This window comes from Bos indicus x Bos taurus, chromosome 9, assembly GCF_003369695.1.
Source record: "Bos indicus x Bos taurus breed Angus x Brahman F1 hybrid chromosome 9, Bos_hybrid_MaternalHap_v2.0, whole genome shotgun sequence".
Taxonomy (NCBI): Eukaryota; Metazoa; Chordata; class Mammalia; order Artiodactyla; family Bovidae; genus Bos; species Bos indicus x Bos taurus.
The window spans coordinates 88176873-88189753 of record NC_040084.1 but is presented as its reverse complement, the minus strand read 5'-3'; the positions used below and the strand labels follow the sequence as shown (position 1 = coordinate 88189753).

General features: G+C 42.6%; 1 protein-coding gene across 3 annotated transcripts in view; it reads right to left on the bottom strand.

The window, feature by feature from the left end:
* PLEKHG1 (pleckstrin homology and RhoGEF domain containing G1) overlaps window positions 1-12881 on the bottom strand; it is a 248853-nt gene that overhangs the window by 121791 nt on the left and 114181 nt on the right. Inside the window, exon 1 of one of the 3 annotated variants that reach the window (XM_027551842.1) lies at window positions 913-1004. The exons of the other annotated variants lie outside the window; for them this stretch is intronic. The gene's annotated coding sequence lies outside the window, so the exon portion shown is untranslated. Of the gene's footprint in view, window positions 1-912; window positions 1005-12881 lie in introns of those variants that run through there. 3 annotated transcript variants of the gene reach the window in all.

Here is a 12881-nt window from a genome sequence, read left to right as displayed (position 1 = left end):
CATTGCCTACTCCAAATAAATATACATTTTTAGTCTATTAGAACTTTTTTCTTTGAAAGAAAAAGGCATGAAATTACATTTTCTAAGCTCATGCCATAGAATAAATGTGCTAAACATTAAAGTCAGTTTCATGCCAAGAGGTGTCTTGTGTCCCACTGATGTCCCTTGGGACGATGACCTTCCTCATGAAAGTGAGATATCATGTACTAACACCCTTCTGCCTTGGAGGCTTCGTTTACTAAATATCTATATACACTATTTCAAGCTAATCTCCACCGAGAAAGTGTTACCAGCTATAAACTGCCTTGCTACTGTGATATAAACCAAACTGTTAAACAAACAAAAGAGCTAATCTGTTTTTTTTTCTTTTTCAAGGACTATTTTCAAAGTGAAATAACTTTAATGATAAGCAACTTTGTCTTCACAAAGAAGCGTTTAAGCAAAAGACACATTTAAGGCAGATGAAAGCCCTCAAGTCAAGGGGATATTAAATGAAAGGAGTACTTTTTGTTAATCCTGGAGTATTGAATCTAACAAGAGAAACCAAACTATAAATAATCAATAGTTAGACAGAGATAGAGATGTGTGCTCAGTCATGTCTGACTCTTCGTGACCCCATAGACTGTAGCCCACCAGGCTCCTCTGTCCATGGAATTTTCCAGGCAAGTATACTGGAGTGGTCTGCCATTTCCTCCAGGGATTGAACCTGCATCTCCTGCACTGGCAGGCGGATTCTTTACCGCTAGCTCCACCTGAGAAGCCTAATCAATAGTTACCAGTACTCAAGTTATCCAACTGAAAATATAATTTCTCATCCTCTGTTGCACAAAAATGTCCATACTGAGGCATAATGGTAAGAACTTTAGCAAACAAACAACAAATTCACAACACTTTGTTCTGGCTCACCCTTACCTTGCCTATCAAGTCGCAGTTCAACTTCTCCATCATATACCAGTTTGCCATGAACACCAACCGAGATAGCCTGGAAGGACACACATCCCGGGGACTCTAAAGTTGTGTTGTTTCAGGAGTTCCTCCATGGGCTCTCTTCTCTGTCCCTGTGATAATCATTAGCTCTGTTTTTCACTCTGTTCTTTTATTAGGATATTTTGGTCTTTACTGTCCAGAGATGATGAAATCAAGGCTTGGTTATTTCTGAACTGAACAATTTTTAGATATCAAGCAAGCAATATGTTACAAATAGTCTTTTGCTTTCAATACTAGATCAGTCCCATCTTTAAGGACACCATGGGAGGACTCGCTGTGCTAAGCACAATGAACTAATTATCCCCCTAAGAATGCAGACTGTTTCCAGACACATTTTTCTCTGGGAGATAACGCACATCTAATCCATTCATAACTAAAGGCATTCAGCACAATCTATACTTTTGAAAATGCTCTTTCAAAAAATGTACTTGAACTTCTAGAAGGGGTTTGGAGACTCTCTTGAAATCCTGCAGCAGTATTTTCCAAAATAGTAATTAAAACAAGAATCTATTATAGTTGCAGAGTGACAACCATGGAGGTTCATAACCTTTATGTGAGCTTGCAAAACCATTTCACATCCTGGCAGAGAAGAGAGAGGCAGCCCCCTTGACCAGGCTTCCTATGATAGCTCCAAGAGGATGGAGTGATGGGCAGGGCTCAGCTGGACATCTCCAGTTGCACCCCATCCTGCAGACTCCAAGATAGTGGGTTCAGAGCGATAGTTCTCCAAAGTAATAGTGGTGAGGACATAAGCTTGCCAAGGAGATATGGACAAGATACCCACGGTGGCTATGAATCATTTCTGAGCTCATTCAGAATCTGCGCCCCAGCAGCTACCACCCTTTAAAATCACCACCATCAGTCTTCTTCTTTAATCTGGAGGCTACCTTCAACATCACAGTGGCTGACAGCTGAACCTCTAGGTGTATGATCCGAGAGCAAACGGATTCGTCCAGGGGGAGGCTATTTAATTTCCAGAACTGAAGTGGGGTGGTTAGAGCTTCCTGAACCAGTTCTCAAGGACAATCCTAATTCAGGAAGAAATTTGTAAAAGGCCAAGTACAGAGTCCACTCCAGGAAGGCAGAACTTACTCCTCTCTGTTAACAGAGTTGAAATGGCTTATTACTCTCTAGGTTTCTGTTTGTTTGTTTGTTTTAAACCAAAGAAGGCAATGAGGCTGCCATCTTAGTTATGGTATTACAATGGTCTCAAAACACCCGTCTGTTGATGTGTGTCCTGGCGTTTGCCTTTCAGAACTTTGGCACACATAGCAATGACCTGCTGACCATCTCCCTTCACACCTTCTCTCTACATTAATGAAGAGCAGCCACCACTGACTCAGCCTCGTAACCAGGTACCTAGTTAATGCCAGGTTCCATGCTGGGCTCACTGAAGGGACGTGGCTTTGCCTTCTGGAAGCTCCTGTCTGGCAAGACTGCACAAGCATCAGATAAACAATGACAAGCGTGACGAGCATGATGAAGCAACAGCTCAGATGTAACAAGAACTGGGTCCATAACATTTGCTCTATTTTCCTAGACTGGTCTCTCCCACTGTTTTCAAGCTGCCCTTCAAGCAATATGAAAAGCTGATAGTAACTTCACACTGACAGTAACATCAAGCTGATTGAGGCTGCCTGCACTCACATTTCCCTTTCAATCTTAGAGAGCGAGCGCCGTTGGACTCATCTTTCATCTTGTATTTAATTACTTGGTATCCAAGCTGAGTGCCAAACTTGCTGAGAGTTTTTATGCGTCTAAACACTTGCCTAATTCCCAGTTCCCACAGAGGTACGTGAAGTAACTTGTTTATGTTAACAGAACAAAGGAAAGGAAATAGGCCTGTCTGTTAGGCTACAGGGTTAATCTTAATTAGGCCAAGAAACAAGTGTCACAAAATTTACTTTGGTTTATTCTGAATAAAATTTTTCGAGTCCTTTACCAGTAGTAGATGAAAGAAAAAAGAAAAAAAAAGAGAGAGAGAGAGAAAGGAGAAAAAGCCAGCACGTTCATATGAGCTGCTGTAGAAGAGGTGGGATGAAATGGTGGTAGTGGGGGTGGAATTCCCTCACTATCCCCTGTGATCTAGACTCTACTTTAAAGAAGTATTTATTTAAATAAATAAATAATTAATTAAATTTAATTTAAAGTAAAATTGAAAAATAAAATAAAAATTTATGTGAAGGTGATTCCCTGTGGGCAGACTCTCCCCCACCCCCATTTTCCCATTTTTTTCCACCCGCCCTACTCCCTGCTGGCTGGCTTCCAGTTGGGTTTGGCTGACAGTAGACACCAGTATTATGAGCAGGAGGAGAAGGAAAGAGACGCTTTTTTTGTCTACGCCCTGGCTGATGAAGCATCTGGGGTTTAGCAGTGGCTACAGCCAAGACACCCTGGTCTCCACGGTTCCAGCTCTCATGGGGCTCTCCTAACTCTTCCTTGTTCCCTGAGCCATCGGAGTCACTGCAGGTTATCCCTGAGAATAGTGGTTCAGGTTTCCTGCCATTGATTCGATCTCTGGGTGCCACGCATTCCTTGCTGGCTCCCATGGCCACACCACAGTCCATGGAGCAGCCCCTTCATTAACCTCTCATTTGAACCAGCCGAGTGAATCCAGTTTCCTACCAGGACCCCGCTGATCCAGTTTCATACTGACCCCAGACTCTCTGGTCTGAAAAGCTGATAGCAGTTCAATTTCACATGCTTAGTTTGCATGTTTGACCACAGCTTTTCACTAGGCGGTTTACTGCTCAATTTTCAGCCCTTTTTTGATTGACTAGCTGCTTGATTCAGGTCACTGGAATAAACAATTAGAACCTATTCTGTGCTAGAAATAGATTTTGAATTTGATATTTACTGATATATTTAACTCAGCAGATATTTATTGAGCAGCTACTATGTGTCAGGCCCTGTATAAGCGCTAAAGACACAACAGTGAAGAAAACATGTAATCACCCCTAACTTTCTGCAGTTTCTTTGTGAGTAGGGGCTAGATGGACGAAAATCCCGTGATAACAGTGTTTCAATACTGGAAAGGTACTTTGAGGTTTTGGATAGCTCAGTTAGTAAAGAATCTGCCTGCAATGCAGGAGATCCCAGTTCGATTCCTGGGTCAGGAAGATCCCCTGGAGAAGGGATAGGCTACCCACTCCAGTATTCTTGGGCTTCCCTTGTGGCTCAGCTGGTAAAGAATCCGCCTGCAATGTGGAAGACTTGGGTTCGATCCCTGGGTTGGGCAGATCTCTTGGAGAAGGAAAAGGCTACCCACTCCAGTATTTTGGCCTGGAGAATTCCATGGACTGTATAGCCCATGGAGTCGCAAAGAGTCGGACATGACTGAGCAACTTTCACTTTTCATTTTCAATCTAACTCCTTATCTGGTGTTTGAATGATCACTTACAAGTATGCCCAGTCTCTGCTCGAAGACTCTTAGTTACTAGACACTGACCCCTGCTCAGATAGTCCATCACACTTTAGGCAAGCTAGTCTTTATTAAAGTTGTCTAATCATCAAAGTATTTTCTCACATGGAGAAGTTCTTCAAGGACCACTACAGGAAAACAAGACAGATCACACCTCACTTCCATCTTGAAGTTCGTTAATTATTTGAGATGCCGTCAGGTCTCCCATTCATACTTGCCTCTTTATTCAAATATTTACTGAATAACTGCCCTAAGTGATTCCTGGAGGCAGGGTTCAAGGGGAGGGGGTGGGGAGTTGCCCCTCGTGCCGTGGGGAGCATGGGACAGTGCCGAACCCCAGGAACGCCTGTTTCAGGTGTCTCAAGATCTTGCTTTCCTGCAGCTTCGACCAAAAGGTTTTCAGGATCTCGAAAAATCCTCATGCCACTTACCATTCTAAAAAATCCTGCAAAGACACCACTTTTAGAGAAAGCCTTTTGGGAAAGAAATGATCTTCTATATCAGGTTTTTAGATGTAGCAATAGCACTCTGTTCTCCAAGGGCACAGAGTATGGCCGGGGGACAGACACTGAGCCATCGCATGGACCAGTGTTCCTTCTACCTGAGATTGGATTCTGCAGAGAAGGTATGCAGGGGGACCGGCTATGAAACATTTGAAAGCTGAGAGGAAAGAAAGCTGGGGGAAGCCAAGACAGCAGATGAGATCGTCCAGGTCATTTTACTTCCCTTAAGCATAGATGGCTGGTGTACCTGGCATTACGCCCACGGTGACCACTCGACCTAGATTTTTCTCTGGGCAATCTTGTTTGCAAATATCCTACTGCATACCACAGTTAATAACTATGTTTACTGAAACTCTGCCCCCTTATTAAAGAATCTTCTATTTCCTTCTCTACTCTGGGGTGACCCACCTTCTAATCTGCACACATCAGCCTCCGTCTTCGGGGCTTTTCCTTTACCCTCTCCACATACCGGGCAGAGCCACTTGGGCAGTAACCATGACTGTTCTTGTGCAACCACTTGGATGGGGCCCCTCAGAAGGTGTGGTTACAGTAAATCACAACCTAAATGTCCCTGCCTGGCATTTTCATCTAGGTAAAATCAGATGAAAATGAATATCAAAGGAGCCCAAAGGGCAGAAGTGGTCACAAAAGGACAGCCTGGAGGAGGGGTCACCCCACTCCACTGGGGTGCTACTTCTAGGGGGTTTAGGGACTGACTCTGCACAGTTGAGCCTTGAGTACAGCTCAGGACCACTTGTTCACCTATTCCAGGACCCCCAAAGCCAGGGATGACTTTCTGGTACCACTGTAGCTCCAAACATAAGACATCTGCTTAGGAATCTGCACATTCTTTTGTTCTGTTCTGTTCAGTCGCTAAGTGGTGTCTGACGCTTTGAGATCCCCTGGACTGAAGCACGCCAGGCTTCCCTGTCCTTCACTATCTCCCAGAGTTTGGCCCAATTCATGTCCATTGAGTCGGTGATGTTATCTAACCATCTCATCCTCTGCCACCCTCTTCTCCTATTGCCTTCAAACTTTCCCAGCATCAGGGTCTTTTTCAGTGAGTCGACTCTTCGCATCAGGTGGCCAAAGCATTGCAGCTTCAGCTTCAGCATCAGTCCTTCCAATGAATATTCAGTGTTGCTTTCCTTTAGGATTGACTTGTTTGATATCCTTGCTGTCCAAGGGACTCTCACAAGTCTCCACCAGCACCACAATTCCAAAGCATCAGTTCTTCGGCACTCAGCCTTCTTTATGGTTCAACTCTCACATCTGTGCTTGACTACTGGAAAAACCTTAACTATATTTGTCATTGCTTTCAAGGAGCAAGCATCTTTTAATTTCATGGCTGCAGTCACCATGCATAGTGATTTTGGATAGTAGGACAAAACAAAATGTAACCCCCCAATGAAATAAGCCGCTGTGATGTAAAGAATGGACATGTGAACGCGGGAGGGGAAGAAGAGAGTGGGACGAATTGGGAGATTAGGACTGACACAGATACACTACCATGTGTAAAACAGATAGCTAGTGGGGACCTGCTGTAGAGCACAGGGAGCTCAGTTAGGTACGCTGGGATGCCCTAGATGGGTGGGATGGAAGTGGGGTGGGAGGGCGGTCCAAGAGGGAGGGGATATATGTATACATATAGCTGTTCCACTTCATTGTACAGCAGAAACTCATGACATTGTAAAGCAACTGTACTCCAATTAAAAGAAAATGAAGCTTCTCTGAGAATATTGAGGGGTTAGATTTTTGCAAGACTCGGTTACTATCCTAGTGAAGCCATAGTAAAAACCAGCTCCAAAGCTGAACTTTGTTCAATCCAAACCATCATTCACCACTTGTAACATGACGCATGGAGAGGGCACAGACCTGGAGCTGGGATGTGTAGAATTGAAGCTTTCCTAGACAACTGGGTCACCCTGGCAAGTTACTCACTTCTCTGGGTTCCAGGTTCCTTCTGGATTGTGACAACTCTGGAGCCTGTAGCATTCAAGAATGCTTTTGCAAACTATTGTATAGAGAATGGATAAACAAGGTCCTACTGTATAGCATAAGGAACTATATTCAATATCCTGTGATAAATCATAATGGGAACAAAATGAAAAAGAATATATCTGTATGAGTGAGTTTGTAAAGCAAAGTGTATTGCTTTGCTATACAGCAGAAATTAACACATTATGAATCAACTACACTTCAATAAAATTAATTAATTTGAAGTTTCCAAATCTTCAAATCGAAGATTCCACACTTTGGGGTGATGGGTTGACACAATGACCCATTTCTGAACTACACGATATTTCTTGGTGGTTTAAATCACTAAGTCATGTCTGACTCTTGTGACCCCCTGGACTATAGACTGCTGGGCTCTTCTCTTTATCAGATTCTCCAGGCAAGAATACTGGAGTGGGTTGCCATTTCCTCCTCCAGGGGATCTTCCTGACCCAGGAATCAAAGCCAGGTCTCCTGAATTGCAGGCAGATTCTTTACCAACTGAGCTACGAGAGAAGCCCAGTATTTCTTGAGGCTCTCATATAACTTGAGGTTCTTAAATATGGTCCCACTATTTTAGTCAGATAACCATGAATGGAAACAAAAACCAGGAGCATATGGCTTTTATAAAAGGAAACTGCTTTAAATTATCTATAATTTCTCATGCAGCAGAACTTATGATAAGACATCTTAACTCATCAGCTATCAACAGAAAGATTCCCCACAAAAATTTTTAACAATATTATCTGACAGTAGACCAATGCCTAGCGTCAAGGTCATGCTTTTTACCTATTCACTGACATTACCTCCACTTTCTGCAAAATTGCATTCTGGAAACCAGGTTAGAACATAGATTACGGAATACCTCATTTTACCACAGGGTATATAATTTGGGGTTGCACTTTACTCCAGGCAAGTACCTGTCCTAATATACTCCCAGAATAGTGGTAACATAAAAGTTGATATCATTGAATAACTGCAAAAATTATGCTCCTATAACCCACAGATAATGGGAGGAATGGCTAGTTCTAAATTACCTAGGGGCTCATTATACTTTAAGTATATGCAATGATGATGATTAGAACAAATTCACTGCAATGGGTGTCCTGCTTGAGCCTCCATGGAAACTGGGTGGTTAAGACTGGGAAAACCTTTATAGTGGTCCCCAACCCAGTTTACTTGTTTTGATTGATGAATGAACTGATTTTCAAGGGGTCTGTTTAATTGGTTCTTAAAGAAAGAATCCTAACAATATCTGAAATTGGGATTCAGCTCTATTTTCAAGTATACATCTCAGATTTTGTGTGGGGAGCAGAGGATAGGGCTGGAGGTGAGAGATCTGAGGGTAATGAAAGATTTGGTGGCCCTGGGAGAGATGGGGAAGGAAGTGAGGCCTGATAAATAACTATGCAGGCTGGCCTCCCTGTAATAGGGAAGAGCAAATCTGACTCCATATTGGATCTATTTCTTTTACTTTAACCTTTGTATTCTATTACTTTTGCAATGTTTTTAAGTTAAGAATGTTGCATATAGCCTCAAATATACAGAACTGCCCATTCTCAAGGCTCTAGCCTTTAAAGGTATAACACGTTTCCATTCCTATGGAGATAAAAAGTTGCAGAACCGAGAATAGCATGCCTTGTTGGAGGTTTATAGGAGTGTTGTGACCTGACCTATGTGAACAGCTGTGATAACAGAGGATTCTGACACCAAGAAGTTTGCAACAACCAATCACAACCCCTCCCCTTTTAGTATAAAAGAAGCCTCAATTTTTAACTCCAGTGGAATGGTTCTTTGGGACACTAGTTCACCATCTTCTCAGTATGCTAGCTCTCTGAATAAAATTGCTATTCCTTGCCCCAACAACTTATCTCTTGATTTACTGGCCTGTTGTCTGGTGAGTAGTATGAGCTTGGACTCAGTAACATCACCCCAGCCAACCAGGCAGCCTGTGAATATCTTAAAGAAGGAAGAGATTGAGAGGTAAAAAGAAAAGAGAGAGAGAGAGAGAGAAAGAGAGAGAGCATAGCTATAACATCTTAGCTATGAGATTCTATATGAGGGAAGAAAACATAATAAGAAAGGCAGCCCTTTTCCCATAGAGAGAGAGAAGTGAACATCAGCAGCTCGGGGATGGGGTTGGGTGGTCTCCAGGTGAACTCCCAGGGGAGTGTGGAGACCCCAAATATCTCAGGGCAGGGGCCCTGGGAGGGTACATATCCTTGAACAAAGGGCAGTGACAGTACAGGCAGGGAAGTTGGGGAGCCAGGGAGGGACTACCTGGGAGTAGAGGGAAGGGAAGCAAGGTTTGGACCCTGTGTTGATGGGAAGGGACACTGAGCTGGTAAAGTTTAGTCTTTAGTCTTTCGACACTCAGTGGTGTATGACTCTTTGTGACCCCAGAAGCCCACCAGATGCCTCCGTCCGTGGAATTTTCTAGACAAGAATACTGGAGCAGGTTGCCATTTCCTACTCTAGGGGATCTTCCCGACCCAGGAATTGAACCCACATCTCTGTGTCTCCTGCATTGGTAGGTTGATTCTTTACCACTATACTACCTGGGAAGCCCTTATTAGTGTGACCGAACCCAGACCCACAGGGCTACGGAGGCCTGATGTGAGCTCAAGACTCCCCGGGGGGTTGTGGTATAGGCTGAGTAGGCAGAGTGTAACCTGAAGACTTGTTGTTGTCAACACTGGGTTTACATTGTTTGAATTGATAAAACACATTTAAAAAATCAAGCTATTTCAAAAGTAGAAAAAGGAAAAATCAGGATATTTCACATAAAAATACAGATTTTCCTTCTTGGGGAGGATATGCCAAAGAAACAGTAAGCCTTGGTTACCACTAGCCTTGTATTCCCACTCAGCAGCGATGGCTGGAGCTCAGCTTGTTCCCTGCATCCTGACTGTACACGTCAGGTTGCTGCACCCCCTCCACCACTCCCATCAGTATCACACTCTTCACCAACCGCTCTTTTGCGGGACCTGCCTGACTCTGGAGCCTGAAAGCGTTTGACACTGGGTCACACTCATGGATTCTTGGACACCACACTGTGTACTAGGTTAGCAGCCTTAGAACAACCAGATTACTAGAAATGATGTTTTAAGAACAATTTATTTCTCTTCAATTTGTAAGTCACATAAAACTGAAGCATGAAAGATTAAATATATCACTAGTTGTTTGTTACTTTATACAAGATTAGACAAAAAATAAAGTACCATAAAACCAAAACCATCATGGAAATACTCAGTGTAGTGAGTAAGGGGAAAATGTTTATAGTAGCAGGTGGGAAGAATATTAAAATTGCAGGTCAGGAAATTGGAACTGTCTTCTTCTTCTTCTTCTTCTTTTTTTTTTTTAAGATAACTGAGTTAAATTTGTTTTACTTTATTTTTTGGCCGTGGCTTGTGGCTTGCAGGATCTTAGTTCCCCAACCAGACATTGACCACATGCCTTCAGTAGTGAAAGTATGGAGTCTTAATCATTGGACTGCCTGGAACTGTCTCCACCATTTAATTCCACAAACCTTTAGTTTCGTTTTCCACTCTTACTATTAATTACAGTCATTATTTTACTAGTACTTTCATAAACCTTTAACATATCAATAAATGTTAGAATTTCCTCAGGGTCTCTATGGAAGAATTATGGTGGAAAAAGCAGTTGATTTGATAATTCTGCCAAACCAAACACCCAGGTAACACGGTATCAGAGTTTTGGACATTTAAAAATACTGGGACAGCTAGACAAAACCCACAGCCCTAGAAGAATGACACATTGAGTTGTCAGATAATTCTTGAGGGTCCCTTACCCAAACCCTCATCCAAGGATTTGAAGTCAGGATTGGTTTTTGAATTGCTTCTGAAAAGCCAGGATCAACAACAAATGTTAAAATTCACATATCATATCTTAAGCTCATAAAATACTGGTTTTGTTGTACTTTTTAAAAAAATAATAGGACAGAAGTTAAGACTTAGAACTGGAGATCCTGGTCCCATCAAAATAAACAAGGCCTGTAAGACTGTTTATAAGCAAGAAAAAGAGAGACATAAGCAGTCCCCCTCATTGGGAAGAGCATTTATTCATTTTGACAAGGAGCATTTAAGAAGATGCCCAGAGGCACTAGTTAATCGTCAGCATTTTTCCTAGAAAGGGGCAAAAACCCATCCTGTACCCCAGCCCACTGCTTCTTTCTTTCTGAACCCTGGAGATAAAAATTTTAATACACAGAAGGTCTTAATAAGGATTTGCGAACATACCAAACCCTTTTGAAGAAGCAATGTCTCTGATATGTGATCTCTTCCCTCACATGTGAGGAGGCGGGAGTTGGGGGAGAGAAGGGTAAGGGGGGATAGAAAAACAAAAGCAACTACTTCCCCCTAATCCTGATGTGGTAGACAAGCAGAAAGCTAAAAGCTTCCCTGAGGGAAAAAGCCCCTCCAGACTGAGGTGGATCAAGCAAGTGTAACAAACTTCAAGCTACTTAACTTGCTGATGTTTCTCTTCATGGGTTTGAGGTGTGTTTATGAGGCCATGTGCTTTCAGCACAGGTGAGCCTAGACATCTGGGGTGAAGGCCAGAGCAGGGTAAGGCCTAGAAAACTGAGACTCAGCCCCAAAGAGGACAGACTTGTACCCACCTGTCTTCTGGGATGCTCCTCTGGAGACCCCATGACAAGTGTTGGAGAGCAGAGGATTCTTTTTCTCCTCTGCATCAGTAAGTCCCCTTCCATGATCTTATTAAAAAAAAAAAAAAAAAGTTCTGCTTTGGAAATGGCAACAGGTGGCCAACAGGTACATGAAAATATGCTCAAGATTGCTAGGGAAATGCAAATCAGAACCACAATAAGATACCACCTGACACATGTCAGAATGGCTATCATCAGAAAGATAACAAGTGACAGTGAGAATGTGGAGAGAAGGGAACCCTTGTACAATGTTGATGGGACTGTAAATTGGTACAGGTATTGTAGAGGTTTCTCAAAATAACTAAACAACATAGAGGTTTCTCAAAATAACTAAAAATTGAACTACCATATGACCCAGCAATTCCACTTCTGAGGAATTATCTGAAGAACATTAAAACACTGATGTGCCAAGATAAAGCAACTGCCAGGCCAGTGAAGCATAGATTGCTGATCCTACTGCCAGAGTTTCTGATCCTGTGGGTCTGGGGTGTGTGTATGCTCAGTCGCTCAGTTGTGTCCGACTTGGGTCTTGGGTGGGGCCTGAGAATATCTAACAAGTCAACAAATGGTGTTGATGCTGCTGGTCTTGGGAACATGTTTTAAGAATCATTGATCTACACCAGAAACTAACACAGCATTGTAAGTCAACTACATATCAATAAAACATTAAAAAAAAGAATCAATGAGCTAGTTAGTAGCTGAGCCAGAATGAGGCTTCCGCTCTCTTCACATCTTCCCGTAAATGGTGGGTACCAGCTGCCCTATAATGGGAGAGACAGAGGGAGGTGGGTCCGCTTGCTCAGGCAGCCCTGAGCACAGGTAGGGAATACAGTCCTCCTCCTAATTTAGCTGAAACATCTGGAAGGTTCCTGCTGGCAGGCACATTACACCATGATTCATTATGATACTGGAACTTGGTTCTAACCTTCTGCACCCACCCCCACACATCACCAATCTGAAACAATACAAAGCTGCTCACTGCCGATAATAAATATTATTCTCACCCCGAGCTATTTACCAAAACTTGTGATCTAAAATTTGGCTCTTTCAATGCTAAACATAGCAGGAATTAGCAACAAGCAGGGGTCATGGATAATTGCCAGTATTTATTCTCAGAAGAGAAGGATGATTAGACAATTTCAAAGTTTTCTTTTGTTTGCATTATAAATCAAAAGGAAATTTTTCTGTTTGTTTGTTTAGCTGAGAGGATCCATTGCCTTTCATTAAGATTCCTAATAGAGTGAACTCTTTGGAAAGTAGGGACATTATGTAATGACTGTTTAAACTT